Below are 24,616 nucleotides of genomic sequence, written 5' to 3'. Positions count from 1 at the left end.
TAAATAATTTTACTTTTTATACTGGTGAGTCATTTTTCTCTTCAGGCTTCGCACCTGTGAGTTTCTCAAGAGAATTTTATCTTCCATTAAAATAGTTATTGATTCTTAAAACTTTTTAAAAGCTACTTTAAGAATACTTCAGCTTTGTTCCTTGTATGTGCTATAATTCAAAATGGAAATAAAATTCAAAGATGGCTGAGCCTATACCTACCACTTTGCTTTGTCACAAGTGATAGAATAGCATAAATATATATTCTTTTAAAAACCCTCTCCTGGTAGCATGGAGGTGTTCAGAGAATCTCATTCCCATGGAAATTCCATGTTCTATGTAAAGTTTCCTAGTGTTTAGAGCCTGGTTCATTAGCAGTCCCTGAGCAAAGAGGAAATATTTAATCTATCTTTCCATAATAGTGAATCATCTGAATTTAAAATTCAAGTGGGTAGAAGGCTTTTTGCATTATTTTACCCTGCTCAGCACTGGAGCTTCAATGTCTTATGAAGATGGTCCTACATACAACAGTGCAGGGCTGTTTTGGTGTGGATATGTTAGTGTCCTCGTATATGGTATTCGTGCCTGCCGTCATATAAGCACAGGAGTCTGAGCACATACTTTTCTTAGCTTTTTTCTAGCCTATATCATCCAATTAATTGTTTCACATGCTATATTCTTTGTAATCACAGTGAGCAGCACAGGCAGTATGCTGGCAAGCTTTTCTGCCCTGAAAGGAAAGTCCGTCACTCCTGCACTGTGTCCGTTTGGTGCTGTGAAATAATCCCTGGCTCTTGTTTTACCCTTCCCTTGGGGTACCTGCTCTGCTGAATGACCCCATCGTGCTCAGTGCATTGAGATTTTGAAACTAGCTGCTAACTACTGTGGATGCATTTCCTGACCTTACTGGTGGGAATTGAACCAAAGTCTCTCAAGTGCTGTAGGATCTAATTAATATGCATCTTATTCCAGGAAAGACTCATTACTTTATAGATATTTATATAAGGGGTATGTCTGCTATAATGGTTAATAACTATGAATATAGTTTCATTTTTGGTAGAGGAATGAAGCTTTTGTTTAGATATAGATGTTTAGTTTTATTTTAAAAAAAATAGAAAGTATGATTATGATAATTGGGTGAGAGTTCCAAACAGTCACACAAAGTTTTCACTCTTGCCTTGAGTACCAGCTGAAATCCCCTCTCCTCCTTCCCCTAAATTTTAAAAGAGGAGTGGGCACAAACAGATTTAGGAATTAATTCAAAGCAGCAGCAAAGGGTCCAGATAGAGTCTCTGCTGGATACGTAGAACTTCTGTTGTGCAAGAAAGTGAAATGGGTCATGGTTGGTAAGGTTCTGAAGTAATAACTCAGTATAAACCAAGTCCTGCCATTTTTAAACTGAGGAAAGGATTACTCTAGTCATAAATGGTAACTATTAATCTAGTCTCCTCTGTTTTTTGGGAGGCGTGAATGTCTACCTCTGTAGACAACAGCAAGAATCAGAGATGATACAAGTGTGGGGCATAGACCTGCAATGTTTGCAGCTTGGCAGGGCTGAGAGTTACCTGCTGCAATGACGTGGGTTTGTTTAGCATTGCATGAAAGATGTTTTTGGCTACTTTACAGTGCAGTGATAATTCTTCCCTATCTCATTCCAAAGCCCACAGAAGCAGAAGTTGTTCCAGGGAGTTGTGTGCTGTTTTGTACCACCTTTATTTTTTTGGACCTTCATTGCCCACATACAAAGATGAGGTGCAAATTTAGGAGGGAGTCCATGACAGATGTGAGCAAATGTGCCAAGGTATGGAAAATGGGAACCTCCATATCCATTTTAATGTACATTTTCAAATGACTCTTACTTTATCTCTCTACAGCCCATAGAGTTATCCAAAGAAGGGAGCACTTAGAAAGAAGAAAACAAGCCAGGAAAGAAGTGAATGTTTAATACAGATTTTTATTTAAAAACCATATATGTCTTTTTAAAAAAACTTTTGAAGTAACATGATGTTCTTACAGTACATGGTTTGATGTCTCAAGTGAGACTTGGGACTACTGGTTTTGTAGAGGTTGTGTATAGAGAGGCTTGGGGCCCTGTACATCCCATGTGTATGCTAAAAGTCAATGCTGCTGCATATTTGGCAAGCTGTGTTCATTGTAAATAGACATTCTGGGGATGACTGTCCCAGAGGTGCTGTGTCTTTTATTGAGACATTGTGCCAACTCAGGCTGCTGAAGATTTTCTTTTCTTCACAGCCTCCTTCTGCTCTTTCTTGGCTTTGAGTTTGTGCTGAAACCTTTTCCTGCCTCTGTTCATGCTAGTACACACCAACAACAAGAGTTAATGGGAAGGGATCAGATCACTTGTGATAGCTGCGTGGTGGTGAAGTTGTGGGCAACCCCTCCCCTACTCATCCCCCCACACACACACGTGCATGTGCTTGTATTTCCATGGGACACTCCATGTGGGTGACTTCAGAAGTGCCATAGGACTGAATGGACAGATATTGCAGCCAGTGCCAGTAAAGCTCCCTGGTGTAGAGTTTATGTTGTCTGTGCTCAGTTATCTGAAAACCATAGCTACATGCTGTGGGGTAAAGATAGGAACACAAGAACATAGAAATAGTCCTATTGGGTCAGGTTAAGACTCATCTAGCCCAGTGTCCTGCCTCTGGCAGTGGCCACCTGGTCAGACAAGAGCAGTTTGCTGCTACCGCTTGTGTAACTCAACCTCCAACAGTTTTCAGCTGTTTCCTGTGCTGGATGTGTTTCTTGCAGTAAACTTGAAAGACTGTTTTCTCTGTGCATTTCCCCAGACTTTGTTTGCAACCACTGTGTACCCCTGGCAGCCTTTGGCAGTGAGTCCCACTGGCTTCCTCACCAGTGCTTGAACTTTCCTACTCTACTGGGATTTTGTTTGTTGCCTCCTACATTTCAGTACTGGGAGAGTTGGTGAAAAACTGATGCTATGGGAATCAATGTCCTTTCACGTTTTTCTGGCTGATTATGTTTAGACTTGTGCATTCTCTATTAGTTGTCTTTTCCAAGCTGAGGCATCCTTGCATACCCAGTTCTTTATACAGATATGTAGTATCCTCGTTGGCCCTTTCTGGTTTGACCATATCCTTTTTGAAATGAGATCAGAGCTGCAGAACTATTCAAGATGTGGCTGAATCATAGAATTATTCAAAGGCACAGTGTTTGCTTCAGTTTTATTTCTGTTGATTCCTATAAATTCATAACAGTTTATTTGCTGCTTTGGCTAATAATGAGCACTGATGTAAGTCTTCCTTGATTCTTTCGTATATTCTTATTGCTGAATTACAATTGTCATTTCAAAACTTATTCGCTCGTATTTAAGAATTTTTCCAGTGTGTGTCAGTCTTTATTTATTCATAGTGATTTTTGTCTACCTTTTTACTGACCATCCATACAGTCTTGTAAGAGCCCCCTGCAATTCTCAGCAGTCCACCTTCGTTCTCAACATTCTGTGTTTTGTAAATTCAGGGCTTTGTTTTGCCTGAGTATAGGTAGTATAGAAGGTATTTAGAGAAAATACGTCGTTCTTATGCATAACTTTTTCTTCATACATGTCAGATCATCTTGAGCCTACTCTCTATAGGTGAGAAACTGCAGGATGGGTTTTGCTATGTTCACGCAGTAAGTGAATGAAAGATCTTTCCTTCTGCGGTCAGTCTGTACCAAACGGGTGTCTGGGTGTTTAACAGTTGTTTAACTTGTTTAACAGTAGTAAATTGGAGATTGTCCTGGGAGTATATAAAATACCCATCTATGGAAAGGAGTGGGAATTTCACCCCTAGGTGTTCAAGTTGATTAGATCTCATTACAGAGTGCCTTAAGTGAAATTATTTGGAACTTTGCATTTCTCAGTTTTTCCATACCCTGAAATTTTTTGTCACAAAACCCACTAGGTTCATGTAGGTACTAATACTCCCTCTACAGCAAGTGAAGCCATAAAGGGACATCTTACCATCCCCAATGCTAGTTATCAGCAGGCTTACATGCATTAGTGTGACTTGCCTTCCTCCACCATCCTTTTTACAAGAATTCAGAGGACTTCAGTTTTCAGTGTTGTCAATTTGGCGCCTTTTGCAGGTTACTAAATTCACCTTAAAAAAAACGTCTACACATTAAGGGTTCTATTAATGAATGACTAACACCTCATTTGCACTTGAATTTAATTCAGGTTAAATGGAAACATTGTGCAATGCTGTGGAATTTACACAAATTTTATATCCTTGAATACAGATTGCTGGTAATGAAACTGACACTTTGTTGTGCATACTGAAGATGCCCAGGGGCCAAAAGAGGATGGAGAATAAGAGAAACAAGGATCAGAGCTGGCCTGAATGAGCAAAGTACCCTTACAGAGGAGTGGGAAAGGTGAAGAGGAAATCAAAACAATTTTGTAATGTGTAGGTATTCCCTACAGCTCAGCCTGGGGACCAAGTAAAGCTTGGGCTTTTGATGCTTGCTGTATCTGCTTGAAGACCTGAGTTTTTCACTTATCTAGAATTGACTTTTCTGTGGGAATCTATATTCATTTAAACTGAGTCTCCCAGTTCTCATTTGAACTTTGTGTTCTGAGACATTTGCTGAAGAATTTTCTCCTACCAAGCTTCCAAGGATTGTCCTTTGATATGTCTTAGTTTTTTCAGGGGTGTGTGAGAAGGAGAACTAATTACGGTGGAATTTGACTCAAAATCTGACTTAACCTTTTGTCACTTGGGTATTTGGACCACTATGACTTTCAAGGTGAAAATATTAAGCAGAGGGGACCATTGTACAAGCTTTTTCACATGAGATTTTCTTAATTTCCCTTGATTCATACAGTGCCAAGCACAGTGGCTCACTGATCTATGACACAGGCCTGTCATGAGTTCTGAAGTTTCTGCAGAGTTGCAATTAGATGCACGTGATCTGGAGGAAATTAATTTAGGATATACTAGAAAATCCCATTATTACATTCTTCGCAGCCTTATGTTAAAGCATTTGTCAATAACTTGTAGAAGGTAAAAATCTGGTCACTTGCAAGAATGGGGAACACTTCTTATGATTTGTATGACCAGCAGTGATTCTGTGCTCAAGCTGCAGAGGCTCTTTCCAGCAGCATCTGCCTCTGTACTCAAATGTACTTTTGGGTAACTGCAAGCTTCAGGTACTCTTGTCCTGCTAGATAGAAATCCCAGCTAAAAATTCAGAAGTTTCATTATACTAATGTTTAAGTTTTTCTGGTGATTATAAGTATCTGAAATCACCCTTAGCCCAATGGGAAGAGCTAGTCACTAGTGGTTATTATTCAAATGGAACCTCCTTGCACTATGTGGAAGTTTCCACATCACAGAAACTGGTGCAAAGTTTGTCTTCACAGGCACAAATGTAAACTACAAAAAGAGAAACCAAGGAAATGTTTAAGAATATTTTTACTCCCTTGAACGTTTATCCTCTGTCTTCGCTTTACACCAGGTCTTTTTTCCACGATACACAATACATCCAATTTTCTCTATTCACTGGTTAACACATCTGAGAATTATTGTGTGGGAAGAAAAAAAAATCTGCTATTTGAATACCAAGTCACAATAGATGAAGTCTAGGCTCTGGTATCGACTCAGGGGACAGGTACTTTCTCCACCTTTCACAAGTCAGCAATAAATGGTGTGAGTTTAAGGAGTAAAAACGACTATGTATAAGAAATCTTCCTTTATTCTATTTTTTTTTTTTTTTTAATTCCCCTGCAGAAATTGATCTGTGTTGTGATTTTAATTTCAACAAGACTGCTTTGAAAAGCAAATCTGCAAAAGAGGGTGTCATAAGCTGCATATCATTATTACAGATTCATATAAGCAAGAACTGGGTTTGGAAGTCTGGCTGCTGTAGCTGCAATAATACCAAAGTGAGTTGTAGTCTGTGGAGGAAACATGTCAGGCACATAATCCTATTCTTCTTTTGAAGTTTCTTTCTTCAGGAATATTAAATAAATAAACTGTAAATTGTTGAAGTTACCACACACTATTAAGCAGCACCCTGTGAGGAAAATAAGCACTAAAGAACTTATACATGACCTCAGAAATCTCTAAAAGTTGCTTTCTAAACAACCCTGAAACCTTTGGCTCAGCTGCATTAAAAAGAGAAAGAATAAGAATAACACAAGAACATGTCAATACATAAAGTTTTCAAATAATATTTTTCCAAACAGAGTTTGTTTGTATTCTGGTAATCCTATCCTGATTACCAGTGTGTTAATGTTTTTAAAATAATATCTTGATGAGTTATTCAGACCCAAGGGTCCTACGCTGGCAAGTTTTAAGTTTCAAGGTACCTTCCTCTATCAAAGCAAAGAATAATCAGCCAAAGCCCAGGTTAGCAGCTTCCTCTTTTACAGTGTGTACTGTGATTTTGCTCCATGGTGATGCAACGTTGCAATGATTTATATCAAAGCAAGCAACCTTCAAGCTGAAACTGCAAAAAATGTAAGGAAGGTCAGTGATAGGAAACTGCTAAAATGTTGCAGCTTCAGAGAAGCTGCAAAGAAGCTCACTATGAAAACTACAAAGCTGAAAACATTCCCCTAGTCTTTGATTTCTTATTTCTGAAAGGTTGTAATGGAGCCAGCTAAGACAATCAGGGAATGTTTTAACAGAGACCCCATATATCTGAATTTCTCCTGTAGCTTTATACCATCTATACATTTCTTTGTTTAATGAAAAGACAGAAAACTTCTGTAAATAAAATTAAGGTATCTAGAGGATAATCATGTAGGAAAGTGCTTATGATGTTTAGCGATTATTTACCTGTCTGCAAATAGGCATAGGCAAATATCAATGACAATGGAAAATGCAGTCAATGGTAAGTTGAGAAAGATGAAGAAAGTACAGCAACCTAAATACTAAAAAACCTTACTGAAATTATTCAGTACTTTGTTAATTAGCAGACGGCTGTAACATTGGTGGAAGTAAAACACCTGCTCATTTTATTTCCCAATGTTTGAAAAGTGGGACAAGCAAAAGTATTTTCCAGTCAGCTGACCTTCTTAGACGAATTCTGTTCTTGAGAAGTTACACGTGTGCCTAAGGACCAAAGTGACCCTTAGTGCTGTGGGTTAAAAGAGACAGAAGGAGGAAAGCATTTTCTAAGGGTAGTTTCATTGTTTGAGGTTCTTATGTCCAGTATTTGCCCTAATTAAATGAGAGTAGCAGAATTTAGTGTTCCTGATAAAACAGCAAGAAGGAAGGGAGAGGAGCCTCCATCTCTTCCAGTCTACCTGCATGGCCCAGTTCAGCTGTTGGGGACAGCTTCTCTGTATCTCCTTATCAGCCCCCTGACTATTTTACATGTCAAGTTCTTTTGTACCTTGCCTCACTTTCCACCTTTTCTATGACTTACTACTCATGCATTATCTTTGTACCTAAATTTTCAAGGCTAGATCTCTGAAACTCCCCTGACATCATCTTGTAGGAAGTATCTGAAACTTGGTGAAGTCCAAGTTTTCTCTCTTGACTAGCTGAACCATTTCAGACCTATAATCTCTTAGGGGTTTTTCTTTCCTCTGAAATTACTCCCTTTCAAACTTCCTTCTCTCTGAACCAATTATCAGACACTCAGGGGCCCAAGAAGCTTTTTCTCATTCCAATATCACTATCCATGTAGTGTAAAAATCAGATAGTAGAGAACAGTTAGGCATTGGAAGGGACCTTTTTCAGGTGCCCAAAAAACCCTTCCTTTTTACCAGCCAATGGTGTGAGACTGTGGCACATATTTATTAATACACAACTTAGCTAGCTGAGTTTGTGTTTAAAAGTAGATTTTTTTTTTTTACAGTGATTGCACCAAAATCAGGAGTTTATTCTAGAACTAGGAAACTGAGTAGATTTTATGGTAGTTATGAGTAGATGAATTTTAAAATTCTCTTTCCACCAACCACTCCTGTGTTTTTAAGAGGACTAAGAACAGTGTTGCCACTTTCACCTTTCGTTTTTCTTTCAAAGGCATAAGAGAGAATTTGTTGAACCCTTTAACAAAAAACATTCTTAGGACTAAGTATTGTGATTATTGGAAACTAAGGCTATTTTGAGAACTGAAACAATTTTCTGAGTTACCTAATGGTACATTTTAGTAATAGTTTCTTATTCCCTAAAAATCTCAATGTTTACCTCCTTTCAGTCTTTTAAATTATATGATAAGTTCTTGAAGCTTCATTTTTAAAACACAGCTGAGCTTTCTTTATACCTTTTATTCTCTGTGGAGTCATTTGCCTTACAGGATTCCTATTAGTGTGACTTCTTGTATCTTCAATATGCACTGTTTCTGCCAAGTTTCAAGCAATTTGTCCTGTCAATATTATTTCAGGGTTTGTTGGTTTCAGGAAACAGAGTCATCACTGCAAGAGCATTATTGGTATGTTCATTAGGAGAAATAAATGTGCTTTGCATCTCCATTTAAATTGCTCTGTGATGAGCCTGTCAGTACAGTATGTGCCAAACAGCATTAGAGCACTAAAAGAGTAGTAGGGAAAACAGCAGCGTCACCTTTGTCTTTTCTTATGAGCGTGTTGCTGCAAACGCTAGAAAGGCAGGGAGAGGGGAAGTGCTGCTAAAGCTGTAACATCACTGCTGTTGGCAGAGGGGCACGAGAGTTCCTGGGAGAGCTGGGCAACAGCAGGGCTGGAAATGCCAGACTTCAGCTTGCAATAGTCCTGCCTGCAATCACTGTGAAAAAGAACTACCCCAGCTCAAAATCCATCAGCCTGTCTTAAAAAGCAAGTGGGAGCAGGCCAGGAGTCACCACTGAGAAGAGATGTGAAAGGGCAGCAAAGCCAGCATAAGCAGATGAAGGATTTCTGAAGGAGCCAGCTAACAGTACCATGGAAAGTACAATTACTAGCTCTTGACACTTCTAACTAGAGAGATTTGGAGTAGTTAATGAGAAAATACTTTTAATGTTGTTGAAATATATCAGAATAGAAAGGACATGTTGGCAAAATAGCAATCTTCATGTTTCTTTGTCCCCTTCAGGATGGCTTGTATGCCTGGGAAAGTGGTGGGGGAACTGCAGTGTTCCTTCCCAGTGGAAAGAAAGGCAAAGGCCAGTGCCACAGCCAATCTCTGTGTGGTCCTCTCAGCTCACACCCACAGCAAACACCTGCTGAGAAAAGCAAGACTTTCTGGGAGCAGTGGATGAGGTAGGCAGCCCACGAGCTCCTCGCTTGGGTGATGGGAACATATGGGAGTTTTAATCACGTCTAATAACAACCCAGCTGCCAAAGGCAAGTGAGGGGACAGGAATGTGATTCTTCTCCACCCGGTGTTGTTGTGAAGCTAACTGTTGACTTTCATCATAATAAAGCCAAAAACAGCAGACCCAGTTTTAAATTGTAGTTCTAAGGCATAATAGCATATTTGTTTGGGTTTTTTAATAGCACAGCTAGGAAAATTGATCCTTTATGGAATACTTTGCTAAAACGAGTATTGCTCTTCCAAATAAACACATATCTGAATTACATCAAACAGGATCCTTGTAAAAATAGTTACAAAGATAGATATTAGCTGAGCCTGAACAAAGCTACCCCTTGTTTACCTGAATTAGAAAAAAAAAATGATTAATGGTAATGAATGTGTTACATTACTCATTTGTCAAAAAAGATCAATAATGTTAAATACTCCAGGAATATCAGAAAGCTGTCTCCAGTGCTGTGCAAGTTTCATGAACAACTCTAGTGGAAAATTTGCTATTGAAGGGGCTACCCCTCCTCTTGCAGAGATCTTCCTCCTACTGTCCCCTGTCTCCTCATTTGGTGCCCAGGAATGACCGCTGTTAATGAGGGAGGGCAGAATCTAGAAAATTAGGATGGTATTTTTTTTGCTTTAGTTTGGTTATTTTGCAATTCAGATCATTGCAAAGGAGCAGGTACAGATACAATTAGGCAAAATGTGAATCCCCAGAAGGAGGGTGGGGGAGGATGAGTGAACTCAGCAGTGGTGCCACAGTGGAGGGGGCTGGAGGTCGGTGCTGGTGGGGGCAGTTGCCTCTGCCAGCCCCTCTGCTGCCTGAGGGGAGCATGACACAGTCCAGGAGGAGAGGCCAAAGCATTGCCTGTGGCAACACTCTCTCCTTAGCCATTCTGTAATTATTTCACAGTTTTTGTGTTTCTGTGTGATGCAATGCAAATTCCTGGAGGCAGCAGTACCTGCCATGAAGGACCAATTAGTGGTCATCTTGGGAGAACTCATGTGGTTGTAGCCAGTTGTCACTGAGTCAGATCCAGGGGAGGATGATACTATGAACAAGAATTGCTTTTTCCATCAAGAGTCGTGAGATACTGAGAAATAGTGATGCAATTGAGCCTACTTAGTAGTTTAAAACCAAATACTTCGAATTCATAGTAATTAAATGAATTTGGACAAGTACTCTTCTGGAAAACCTTTGTAGAGTGACAATAACACTCATATTCTGTAGATTCAAGGACAGTTTCCTTTACTTCGCATGGAGGAGTGGGATAGAGACTTGCATTACCTTCCTGATTTTTCACTGTTTCTGCCTGATCCTTAGTGAGTTAATTTAACCTTCCCTTGGCTCGTTTTTCCTATCTACAAATTATGTACATTGTTATTTAAGTACCTCAGAGAGATATTTCAAGTTTTAATTAGTGTTTGTAAAATGCTTTGGGTTAGTTGGATCAAAGTGTGATTTATTATTCAGTAACGTATATGATTGTGCAGTAGGTGTACACATGTGCATGCTGGAAAGTGGGGTGGCAGTGAAGACAATAATTTGTACTTTGTTCCCTGTTTATATAAATATGAGTTGTTAAGATTCATTTTCTTCGGTTTCATTTCCCACAGGTTTGATCAAAGGCGTTTTGATTTTCACAACCTTGACATTAGTACGTATTGTCATGCGCTTTTATGAGAAAAATATCTACACATAGGAAGGGAAGGGATAACTAATATTCTGAAGTGAATCCCTATATATATTTTTAATAGAACTTCTGTTCTGTATGAACATAATGCATGCATACTGTATTTGCTTAAAGGCATCAAGTTCTCTGTTTTGATTTCAGGAGGGTATGCTGGTGAGAATCCCATCCAACAATGTGGTGACCAACTTCCATCCCACATGCCAGGACCCAGAAAGCTGGAGTGCATGGGAACCTAGGACTGTGCAGGAAAGGCAAATGAACCCTTTTAACAGCATTTGCTTTAACTGATCCCTGTGAATGAGACCTGGCAGATTGGAACAAGCCAGGGATTGTATCTATATTCTCAGAGAGGTAATTTGCCAGTAGGAGTGTCTCCCAGCTGAGTATTCAGGCTCTGAATTAATCAACATTTTTTAAAATTTAATTTTTTTTTCTCCTCATTTTGTTAATGTGAGCAGACTTCTCTGCAAGCTGTTTCAAATATAGGTATCGTTCCACATGTTGGAAATGACAGATCAAGCAAGCTTTTCTGAGGATTACTGCAGTATGAGCCCACCCTACTAAAGGTATGTGGAAAGCTTGAGCCAGCCAAGCAAATGTGTGTTAACACCAACAACGTCACCCCTGTCCATCTTATGCATTTACACCTTGATTTCTTTTCATCTGTGCCTTGTCCATTGGCAGGATTTTTCTCTGTGATGCACCTGAGCCCACTCCTTTGTTATTGAGCAGTCAGTGAGAGAGAGAGAGAGAGAGGAGGATAGTCCTATGTTTTTAGCTCTTAAAGCAAAAAAACAGCCGTCAGAAATGTGCAGATTGGACGGGTAGAGTAGGATATCCAATGGTGGAAAATGTACAGCAGAAGCCCTCCCGGAGAAGGCAAACAAGGAATTGCTAAGAGGGAAATCTGTGGGAAAAAAGCCCAGGGCTTAGGGAAGCTGTGCCAAACCATGGTACTGTGGGTGGATTTGCCTTCAGTCATGCTGAGACATCAAACACCAAGTGAAGAAAAGGAAAAATAATGTTAAACTATGAGGGTGCAAATATAAACTTTTTATAAGATGAAGTGATAATATGGAAAGGCACAGGAAAGCTTTGGAGAGGCCACATAGACTTGATGCTTGCTGGAGCTGCAATGTTATACCCCTATATTTTAGAGTGTGTAAAGTCTGTGGCAGTATAATTATAGCAAACTAGAACTCAAAGTAATTACTTTTGTTACGAGGAATTAGATCAACTGCATGATTTTGACAGACCTTTAACAGAATGGATGACCCTTTTTAAAAAAAAAGGAAGGAGCAAAATTGCTGAATGGTGTTGTCCACAAGATGAATTTGAACTTATGCACAGTTTCTTATAGGTTATTTGCAATACTTATGTATTTATTGAAATATATATGTATAACTAATGTAAGATGTATCCCTATGCGCCCCATAATACATGTATAAATATCTGACTCAATTTTGTAAAACATACAAAACTAAGTGATTAACAGTGGGTTGAAACAAAGCTGACACTGGTAAATCTGAATAGTAATTCACTATGTTTTAAGACTTTAAATGACTTCTTGCACGAGGAACTAATTCACTATATGGAGAAAAGGAAAAATTGCTCAGGACAGCAGCTAGGGCTGTAATAATCTGTTTTCTATTTCTTCCCTTTCTTCAAAACTTCACTTTTCCATTTGACCCTAAAGAGTGGACACAAAAGACATGTATTTGCTTGAAAGGTGAGAAATAAAATATATGTCTTGACTTTAAGTGGCTCCACACAACACTGGCTCTGGGGTCTGATTTTCTTGCCTGTCTACATATGGCCTTCTCAGTGCCTCTGCTATTGTGTTCAATGTCACTTTTGCTGAAGGAAAGTGGCTGAAATGTCACTTTAGACAAACACCTTGAGATTTCGGAGGCAGGCTTGAACCTGAAAAGAGATTGATTCTCATGGGAAAACCCTGCTTTTGGAAAAGGAGACATAAATCACAGCTGGCTTCCAAAATTAGTAAGAAAACATTAAAAAAAAATAAAAATAAAATTGGTAGGGGGAAGGCTAGGCACTGAGAGGCTAAGGAATCCAGCTTTACCAGGGCATGGGGCTGCAGTGCTCACCTGGACACCTACAGGAGAAACTCTCTGGCTGGTACCAATTGGAGGGTGAAGCTGGCACATATTTTCTTCTCACCAGCATCTTCCCAAGGTGTCATTCACATCTCTACTTTTAGTTTCCATGGGACAAATTTTCCTGTGCAAAAGGAAGCCATCCAACACACCTTGTAATAAGGCTAATTCTGAACTGTAGTCACTGAAGACAATTACCAAACCCACCAGGACCCACATGCAAAAATAAAAGTGCCCCTAGCGCAGCTGCCTGCTGTTCCCACTGTTTCAGTGAGCCCAAAGCAAGACTGTCCCCAGGAAAGAAGCTACTGTTCTGTATTTAGGACGTTTGGTGCAAAACTCTGGATGGGACTTTGAAATATTGGAGTGATACAGAAATCTAGTACTCAAGAGAATCATAGGAATGTAGAAGACAACTCATTTAGAAGGTCAAGGGATACAAGGCATCAAGCAAACTAATGGAACAGGAAAGGAAGAGGAAATGTAAGGTTACTGGTGATCTGATTTGGGACCTGTGACTGCAAGCAGCAGTATGTAGTGTCCACACAGCTGCTGTTACTGTCTGAGTAGGAACAAATGGTGGAGAAGACTGGATCTCTATGTCCTCTACAGTCACCAAGACCTGCACCCTGTGAGGAAATAGCCAGCTAGGAGTGCATTATACCAGATATGCACAACAAAGGACAGAGTGACCAGTATCATAGAATCATAGAATCTTAGGGGCTGGAAGGGACCTCGAGAGATCATCTAGTCCAACCCCCCTGCCAGAGCAGGGTCACCTAGAGTACATCACACAGGAACTCATCCAGGTGGGTTTTGAATGTCTCCAGTGAGGGAGACTCCACAACCTCCCTGGGCAGTCTGTTCCAGTGCTCTGTCACTCTCACAGTAAAAAAATTTTTTCGGATATTCACCTTGAACTTCCTATGCTCCAATTTACACCCATTACCCCTTGTCCTATCACTGGTCATCACTGAGAAAAGCCTAACTCCGTCCCCCTGACACTCACCCCTTACATATTTGTAAACATTGATGAGGTCACCCCTCAGTCTCCTTTTCTCCAAGCTAAAGAGACCCAGCTCCCTCAGCCTTTCCTCATAAGGGAGATGTTCCACTCCCCTAATCATCTTCGTAGCTCTGCGCTGGACTCTTTCGAGCAGTTCCCTGTCCTTTTTGAACTGAGGGGCCCAGAACTGGACACAATACTCCAGATGTGGCCTCACCAATGCAGAATAGAGGGGGAGGAGAACCTCTCTTGACCTACTAACCACACCCTTTCTAATGCACCCCAGGATGCCATTGGCCTTCTTGGCCACAAGGGCACATTGCTGGCTCATGGTCATCCTCCTGTCTACCAGGACCCCCAGGTCTCTTTCACCTACACTACTCTCCAGCAGTTCAGCCCCCAACCTGTACTGGGACATGGTGTTGTTCTTCCCCAAATGTAAAACTCTGCACTTCCCCTTGTTGAATTTCATCATGTTTCTCCCCGCCCAACTCTCCAACCTATCTAAGTCTCTCTGAATGGCAGCACAGCCTTCTGGTGTGTCAGCCACTCCTCCCAGCTTAGTGTCATCAGCAAACTTGCTGAGGGTACATTCTATACCCTCATCCAGGTCGTTGATGAAGATGTTGAACAACACCGGTCCCAGTACCGACCCCTGTGGGACTCCACTAGTCACACACCTCCAACCAGATTCTGCCCCATTGACTACAACTCTCTGACTCCTTCCTTTCAACCAGTTCCTAATCCACCTCACTTCCTGATCACCAAACCCATACCTGATCAACTTTTCTACAAGGATGCTGTGGGAGACGGTGTCAAATGCTTTACTGAAATCAAGATAAACCACATCTACCGCTCTACCATCATCTATCCACCTAGTAATTTCCTCATAGAAGGCTATGAGGTTAGTCAAACATGATTTACCCTTGATAAAACCATGTTGACTGCTCTTGATGACCCCCATGTCCTTGATGTGCCTGGAGATAGTGCCAAGAACAAGTTGTTCCATCACCTTTCCAGGGATGGAGGTGAGGCTGACCGGTCTATAGTTACCCGGGTCCTCCTTCTTGCCCTTCTTGTAGACTGGAGTGACATTTGCTATCCTCCAGTCCTCAGGCACCTCACCTGTTGCCCATGACTTACTGAAGATGATGGAGAGTGGCCTAGCAATGACCTCCGCCAGCTCCCTCAGCACCCTTGGGTGCATTCCATCTGGACCCATTGATTTATGGATGTCCAGATTACTCAACTGATCCCTAACCCAATCCTCATCTACCATGTCAAACTCTTCCTCTATCTTGACTTCTTCTGGGGCTATATGAATCTGGGGCTCATAGGGAGACCCTGCAGGAGTGAAGACAGAGGCAAAGAAGGCATTCAGCACCTCTGCCTTCTTTATATCCTCTGTCACCAGGGCTCCCACCTCATTCCTCAATGGGCCAATATTGCCTCTACTGCAAGTTTTGCTAGCTATGTATTTGAAAAAGCCCTTTCTATTATCCTTAACCTGACTTGCAAGGTTAAGTTCCAAGGAGGCCTTAGCTTTCCTAATTGCCTCCCTACATCCTCTGACAACAGTCCTATATTCCTCCCACGTGACCAGCCCCTCCTTCCATGATCTGTAGATTTTCCTTTTCCACTTAAGTTTGCCCAGTAGTTCCTTCTTTAACCATGCAGGTCTCCTAGCACTCTTACTAGATTTCCTAACCATTGGGACGCTCTGATCCTGTGCTTGCAAGAAGTGGTCCTTGAATGTTGACCAGCTATCTTGAGCTCCTTTATCTTCTAGCACCCTGTCCCATGGGATTTCTCTTAATAGATGATTGAGGAGACCAAAGTTTGCCCTGTGGAAGTCCAGGGTTCTGGTCCTGCTGGGTATTTTGTTCCTTCCACACAGGATCCTGAACTCCACCATCTCATGATCACTGCAGCCAAGGCTGCCATTGACCACCACTGCTACTGTACTGTACTGTACTGTACCTCCTCTTGATCCTCTCTTCAGTTTAGATCATAGCTTCTTCTCTACACCTTGTCCACTTGAAGTAGTCATTACACTTTTTTTTTTTTAAATCTCCTAACAATACAGACAATTCCACCTTCTGCATTTTATATAATATAGTCAGTACCCCTAATATTTTCTATCTCAAGAGCTTTACCTGAACCTTCTAATTATCTTCTGCATTTTATATGGTGCTGTCAATACCCTCCAATATTTTTTATTTCAAGAGCTTTTCCTGAACCTTTGAATTTCCAAGACTAGAAAGCTTATTGAGAGAGTAATACCCCCTTCTTCAAAAGTCTCTACCCGTATATTCATTGCTGTGATCCAATCAACCTCATTCTTGCATCTTTTCCTAAATCTTCACTCAGAGTTCTTTTTTTTTTCTTCTACCAATACCCATTTGCTTTAATAGAATGTTTTCATATGCTGAAGATTAATTCAAATATCCTTTTCCTTTCAGGTTTTGGGAAGTGTTTTTTTGTTTGTTGTTGGTTGGTTTGGTTGGGTTTTTTTTGTGTTTTTTTAAAATTTGTTTGGTTTTGTTTTCCTTTGTTTGTTTTTTTTTTTGGAGGGGGGGGTTGTGGTTTATTTTATTTTATCCTTTAGAAGATGCTGGATAGATTTGCCAAGAGATGATTCTGAGACACTACATGAGACAACATGAACATCATCTGATATCTGCTGAACCAGGAAACTGTTCCTCCTGTCTTATGCTAGAAATCCAAGTCCAAACATAAGTGTCCTGTGAGATAATGGTAATTTCCAGTAAGCACATTTAGAGGAAAGTAATTTTTTCTCTACTATTCAGGCAAGCATGAAGAACTGAAAACTTGTTCTCCAGTATTTTTTAACTCACTGGTAGCTGCTCCTCCCATTAACCTTTATATTCATACACACAAACATATAAATATGCTAATTTGCAGAAAGAAATAACTGTGTTAAAAGCTGTAATAATACAGAGGAAGCAATCACCTGTTACTGTTCTCTGACAATTTCAGCTGTCAAGTGAACTTGAGTTATTGTGATGATCAATCACTGCTGCTTTAAGCCTTATGCTGTATTTAGCATCCATACTTTATCACTTCTGGTATTCAATACTTACCTTTTTTTTTTTTCACAATGAAAGTATTTTTAATGCAAAAAGTAGTTATCACAATAAGGCAATGATTGCTCTGAGATGCTGTGTTGCTTAGGATGAAACTGCTGGAACATGTCCCCTGCCACTGATGTCTCCCTAGGACATTCCCCTCTTCCCTTAGCCACTTATTCTCACCACATCGGGGCAGCTCATTGCTCCTTGGCTGCTCTGAAGGAATGATTAGAGGGGTTCTCTGCAAAACCAGATCACCAAAATGAGCCAGACAGGAGGGCTGAGTGGTTTGGTGGTATCATTGGGCCCTTTTGCCAGCCTGGTTTCATGGACCATAATGTGCAGAAATAAAGTGGGCAGCAACTGAAGGGGGAGGACCCAGCAGCTGGGGCTTAGCAGTGGCAAGCTCTTCCCCAGCAGAAAAAATGACTTTGCTACTGAAGGAAAAATATCATTAGGTACAGACTGAATACAAATAAAGTAGGAAGGTCAGGATCTCTGCTGTTATTAAATGATTGTGATAATTGCTTTATCTGGGCCTTGAGGTCAGTTCAGGGCTGTGCCTAACTTTCTGCCTCTTATTTTGCACAGAATTAACTGGAATCTACTCAGTAGTTATAATTTCCTTCACTCCCCTAGTTACAATACTTACATATACAGTAGCAGTTATTCAGATGATTTAGTTTTCTTTTCCTTTCCATTGGAGGAGTGACAGTAGAAGAAGAGGAGGTAATACCAGCTTTGATCTTTAGTTTGAGCTCTATAATATAGGAGAGGTTGAAATGCTTGGTTGATAGCAGAGCCTGAAGTGCGGGACAACTCACTCTTTGCCCCTGAAATGTTATTAGCCTTCTTTGCTCCGCCTTCCAAAATAAAACACAAAATAAATAAAGCTTCCAGCATCAGTAAACTTCCTGCTGTTTGAACTGGCAGGCAGCCAACTCATCAGGGCTGTTCTTCCTACTGGTATAAAACACCCATGCAAGCAGGGGGAAAAAAAAAAAAAGCGAGGAGGCCCCTATGACTGCATGTAAAAAAGTGCCTCACCAATTTTCTGATTTGAACACTATAACAAGAATTCTTGGACTCACTCTTTAGAAACAAGCTTGCTCACACTCTTTTATAACCCTTTCATTTTCTTTTTTTGAGCATTTATCACTTAAAACCATGCAGTAGCCCATCTGAAAGACTAAAGAAACAAAATCCTATAGGTACCTCATTCTTCATTTGAAGTTTGAGCTGGCATTCAGGAAAAAATATCTGTACATAAATGCAGTTCTTTCCTGGGAATTTAGTTTCCCTCCTGGAGACCAGTGGCTTGTGCATTTGGGTTATCTGGTGAGTGTTGGGATTCCATGGCCAAATTAACCAGTTGCACATGCAGTGGTCTGAGCTGCATTTTTCCATCTGGTTTCTACTCAATCACTTAAAGGAATTTGTGATTTGGTTATGGAAACCTCCCAGTTCTGCCCCACATTTTCCAGGAATTAAAAAATACAGACCATGCAGAGGGACTGGTTTTACAAAGGGTATTTTCTGAATAGCAATATTTATGTGGGATTTGTTGATAACTGTTAACAATTAAAAAGGATTTGATGTAAGTGATGAAAACAGCTACCTAGGAGGTTTGCCCAGTGTCATCTACCTTGAGATTGAACCCAGATTACTGCCTGTACATTTCAGTCTGGGTTTCTGGATTTGCACAGGTGAAATGTTGAACTAGAAGAATATGGAACAAACCACTACAGCTTTAAGCTGCAGAGGTTTATTAAAAAAAAAAAAAAAAAAAAAAAAAGGCAGAAACAAAGGCAAGCAGATGGCTAAAGATGAAGGTCACATCAGATTGAGAAGTTTGTCAAAATGTGATGACATAGGTAATCTGTAAACTGTTATTGCACCTAGCTGGAGGTGCTGAAAAACATTTTGAAATTACAAAAAACACTGGAGTCACCAGCACACAGGCAGGAATGATAGCCTGGAGTGGTTCTGCTCTATGGATGAATGCCAGATGTGGAAAGCGACATATCTGGAATTAATGATATTAAACATGCTTTTCTTTTATGCTCAATAATAACTCTATTATGATTGATACAAACCGCAGACACTTTATCTAGTACAAATGGAATCGTCTGTCATTGACTATATTAAATCATCAATTTCTGCATGATGAGGATCGTTTAGGGTAACTAATCATCTGTCTCGTTCTGAAGTCTTTAAGGCTGATCAGATAACGTTTTGAATACTGCCTGAGCAACCATGACAATCTAACCCTTCCATGTAAGGATTGAGAGGGGCCCATTATGCCGTCAAAGCCTGTGGAAATATCACAGCTCTTTCTCTACATAATACCCTGCTGTAAATAAATCACTCTCCACCGCAAACTTTATTGATCACAAGCACTTCCATGCTTGTGTCTAGTGAAGTCTCTACAGAATAAAATGCTGCTTTATATTTTGTCTTGTCAAAATATTAAACGGCTCTGTCAAGCGGAGTCAGGCTAGCAGTGATGGTGTAATTCTGCTGTAGCCCTTCTCATTCCCTCTTTCTATCTCAGCTGCCAAGCTTACAAAGCAGGATTTTTTTTATAAACTTTCCAATTATAGTCTCGTAAGATTATGAAGCCTTAAGATAAAGTGTCCTAATTTAGACTGGTAGAGTACTGAACCACTAGACAAGAGCCTGTTAGATAAAACATTTCTCACAAGGAAAAGATAACCTGGCTTATTTATATACACAACATTAATAGGCAATGGGAGATAGCCTGGAATATCTCTATTATTTTACCAAGTAAGATAGGAGAGAAATATTTGAATTAATTCAAGCTCGAAGTGTTTATTATTCACAGACAAAACTATCCCTTAATTATGAGACAAATGTACCAAAGGAGGAAACTGAGAAACTCCACGTTAGCACAAAGCTTTGCATTTTCATACCCTATCATTAGTTCATAATTCTGTAAATAAGATAATGTATCTGTAGTGATACAGAAGCACTGTCATGGTTTAAGGGGGGACTGCTGCTGCCTCTGACTTCAGCTCACGTTGTATTTGTCATCAGATGGTCTCACTTTGACACTGCTTAGCCACACAGAGCGTTGCCCTTTTATAGCACCCTGTGAATCTCGCGGGAGAAAACCTGAGGTCTTGCAGAGCTTTGCTGAGAACAGCCCGGGCAGATTGTAAGGCGATTTGGGGCTGTCCTTAGGAAGAAGCTGGAGCACTTTCAAGGCTGCTTGACATTGTAATAGTATTCACCACCTCAGGACTGCAGAATCTTAAGCTCTGTCATGCATTCCCATGTGCTTCCCACTCCAGGAAAGGCAGAATAAGAGCCAAGAGTGGTGGCATAAAGCTCTAACCTGTGCTGAAAATAAGACTGAAATACAGAAACAGGGAGCTGACAGTGACTTCCTGACTTCTGGGCTTCTCAGGGAATCAGGGAAAATCTGGTCTCAAAATCACCATGTTTTAGTCCCTTCCCTATACGATTTTCATGCAGGCAGAGTTTCTATTCAGGAAGCATAAGTTTAGAATTCACAGTCAACCTTCTTTCTTTGGGTCTTTATTTTCCCTGTGACAAATCAAAATCCGTATTAGGTGAAAGAACAGCAGAGAGACCATCCGCAGATGGAGATGGGCAATTGTGAAAAGAGGTCAAGAACAGAATAGGGAAGGAGTGGCAGAGCTAGGGGTCAGTGGAAGAACAGAAGCTCTGAGTTGGAGGTGGACCCACTCATCCCACACGTAAGCTCCTTTCACTGAGGCAGCGGGGAGCAATCTCTGTGAAAAGCACCTACCACAAGGAAGTACTGACTTCCTGTGCCTCACAGACATGAGAGAAACTGAGATATTCAGACTTAAAATGAATGCAGGCAAAGTGAGGTTATTCATATGATGGGCACTTGACAGTGAGGGCTCATGAGCAGAAACCTGCTGTTTTTTCCCAATGAGTGACAGACATGCCATCAGGTTCCCCAAACTGCATATGCAATCACCCCTAACAGTTCCTTCATGTGATTTTTATCAAAGAAATTTAGGTTTTAAATTATTTGAGCCAATAAGTATTCCAATAATCTAATGTAGCCTTGGGCAATATGTGAGCCAAGTTACTCAGCAGGAGCATTTAGGCATCCTAAAATGGTCTGATCCTTCTGCCTTGTCCTAGCTCTATCTGGTCTAGAAATTGCTACCCTCCAAAAGAGACTGAACAACTTCATCTTCTCCTTTATTACAATTATTGTTGTCCAATTAGGGGGGAAAGTTATGATCCTCCTACAGCAGTAATGGAAATTGTTAATTACAGGAAAACAGACTGTGAAGAAGCAGTTGTTTAGTCAAAACATTTGTTAAGCCTTTTTGGATAATAAAATATTTGTAAAATTATTCTTATGGAATGCTTACAAATGCAGAAAGCCATGAAATTCAGTGATTTCTTCATTAGTAATCACTATCACTCTCGGATTTTTCAACAGCATGAAGGGAAAAGTATTGGCTATGATGTTTTTTCATCTTTAGTGTAAGTCTGAGTGTTGTTTTCCTTTCACATTCTGTTCTACAAAAGATCTGTGGCACCTATTTTGGCAGAAAGCTTAAAATAATAATAGCAATCAGAAAAGAAGTGTAACAGTGACTCCACCAAAAATTGAAGCTGAGCAACAGAGGGGAAAAAGGATCTTCAGTAATCCATTTAAGGCATCTCTTTGTTGTTTTGCTTAGACCTGTTTGAGATAAATTATTACCTAAAATGTGGATTATTTTTTTTTAAAAGACTTGCTAATTTTTTCAAGAGCTAGGCCTAATTGATAAGCCTATCTGCAATGCCATCAGTAGTGATCCAGATAAACTAAAATCTACAGAGCAGATGAGCTAGCTGGAAGTCTTGATTTTTGGCCAGAAAAAAAAAAAAAAAAAAAAAAAGCTAAGTGCATCAGTAGTTGAACACTGTAGCTGCTCCCAGTGCTTTGATTATCTAAGGAAATGGGGATTTTCTCTCTTTATGGCTTTTGTCCTTGGAATCAAATAGCTTCTGTCACTTGGTTCTCCACCTAAGGTGTTTGTGTAATTGCTTAATTTAAAAGGTTGTTTGATTTTGCTTTGTCTTGGCCAATATTGAGGGGTTTTGTTTTGTTTTATTGTCTTCATGTAGTGCCTCATTAATAAGCTTATGTAAGGAAGATCCCAGGCAGCGTAACCTCTAGGGTGTGTTGAGATTGGGCTCATGTCATTGCCATCCTTGCTGTAAGTAGCTGTTCCAAGCCTGTGATTGCAGATCAGCCAAAATATCTTCCAGAAAAACCTACTTCTTCTCCAACAACTCTGCAAAAATTCAGGAAATAGACAGCTTTTAACTAGGAAATGAAACACTAGGTTGCTCTTTCCTGAACTTTATATGGTCACATGGTTAATTTGCATTCTTAAGAAATTATGATCCCATGGAATACTATTGCTTGCTTCCTCTGGTTTCTTTATGCTGTTTTGACCAATTACAGGCTGCAGACAAACCTTTCTTTTGAGCTTGATTTAAAGAGGGATGGACTTTAAAAATTAGAATGGCTTGTGTTTATGGAAGAAGAATAAACACATTCATAACTAAAATACTGATATATCTAGCTACAGATATCGTGCAAAAGACCAAATACGTAAGAGCAGTGTTCTCATTATTTCAAAATTACCATTTTTAAAAGTATAAAAATAAGTAATAAGTTGTAGAGTTTGCATGAAATGCATATAGAGCCTTTTCTTTATGCAAATAGTGTAATTGTAATTAAGAAAATACACTGAGACTGTCTTCAAGTTTGAACTAAGTTGCAGTGCTCAGAAAACTTGGATTTACAAAAAAAAAAAAAAAAAAAAAAAAGAAAAGAAAAGAAGGTATCTCTTAAACAAGGTAATTATTAGTGATGAGACAGTCCATAGTAACACCAGCAACTACTCTGGTCTCAAAGGACTGCTTTTCATGACTAACCCACTTCAGGATCAAACTCCTTGAATAAGATAAACGCCTACTTTACTTAAAACATGTTTCCATAATACTTTACTGTCCTTTAACTTTCACTGCTTTTGTGTGCATGGCTGGCGGGAGGAGGATAGGAGGGAGGGAAAAGGGAGAAAAAGAACAGATCCCCCAAGAGTACTGGGGTTCGGTCAAAAGCTCCAAACCTTGAAAAATCTTTGCATACTAACATCTGAAACAAGTGTTCCTGGGCTCATTTCTGTGAGCCTACATTGCTGTGTTGGCCTTACCCTCCTGAGTTTTCTCAGACGTGTAGCCAGGAGGGATCAGTCTCACTGCATGTAATTTTTATGTATCTTTTCACCAAATAACAGGTCCTAATGCAAAATGCACTTTGGGACAGCACGAGTAATCATGACACTTCCTAAGTTGTGACACTCCTTTTCCGCCATAAGCCAATAAATGGATTACACTGATCTGTGTAAGTTTTTCATCTGTGATTGCTAAAATATGGATAAAGGCTTCATTTTAGTATTTAATGCTAATTTTCATTTAATAAGTGATTCAAGCATAATTTATTGGAAACCTCATAGGCTATTGTTAATGTAGATTTTCTGTGCCAATTGCCAAGGGCTGGGAATAGGAAAGTACCTAAGAAAATAAAATGAAATTCACATCAATGGACTGCAGAAAACTGGAGATGTAAACAGAGGCGGGGGAATGCAAATAGCAACATCGAGTAAAAGCAAAGGTATTGCTTCACATTTAATGACTGACTGTGTTAAGGACCCCAGTCATCTCCTCTGGCCAATCATTAACTGCTCAGAAATGTCCTCCCATTAGCTCTTATTGCTTAACAACAAGTACCGAATATGTGTTTAAAAATATTCGTTATTTTTTTAACTGCCTCATAACAGCACCAGTGAAAGAATGCAAGCAGGTGAAAACTGCATCCACCAAGCTTTAAGACCCAGATCAGAGAGACACAGCACAGCTCCATTTTTCTCCAGAGCAACTGTGGTGCTCACCTGCCTGCACATCAGCCCACAGTGTTTTGCTGCGCTCATACATGGCCAAGCATGTGTTTTATCGGAGCTGCCTGCTTTACTACATGTATCCAGGAAGAAGCAGCAGAAACCTGTTTTTGAAACCTGAGTAGTACAGATTTAAAGAGATGCTGGCCATGAAAATCACATTTATTTATTTTTTTTTGTAACAATGGTAGATAATAATGTTGCAAGTAAACACAAAGATTTTGGATGGTGTTGGGGTTTTTTTTATGATGCTGTTGTTTTCATTTATTAGTAATTATGGTTACTTTTTCCTAACTATCCTTTCAGTTGTTCTGTATCATATATTTGGAAACAGCTGAAGATAGAAAACCAAATAAAATGACAAGTTTATTATCAAAACACATTGTTTTAAGCACAGGCTGTCATGAGTTTAGAAGTTAAGATTCCTCAAAATTATATTAACTCATTTCCAGCTGTATAAACAGAAAGGCACAAAACAGACTAACTTGTGGAA

This window comes from Chaetura pelagica, unplaced genomic scaffold (assembly GCF_000747805.2).
Source record: "Chaetura pelagica isolate M959 unplaced genomic scaffold, ChaPel_1.0 scaffold3, whole genome shotgun sequence".
Classification (NCBI taxonomy): domain Eukaryota; kingdom Metazoa; phylum Chordata; class Aves; order Apodiformes; family Apodidae; genus Chaetura; species Chaetura pelagica.
This window is presented reverse-complemented; position numbering follows the sequence as displayed.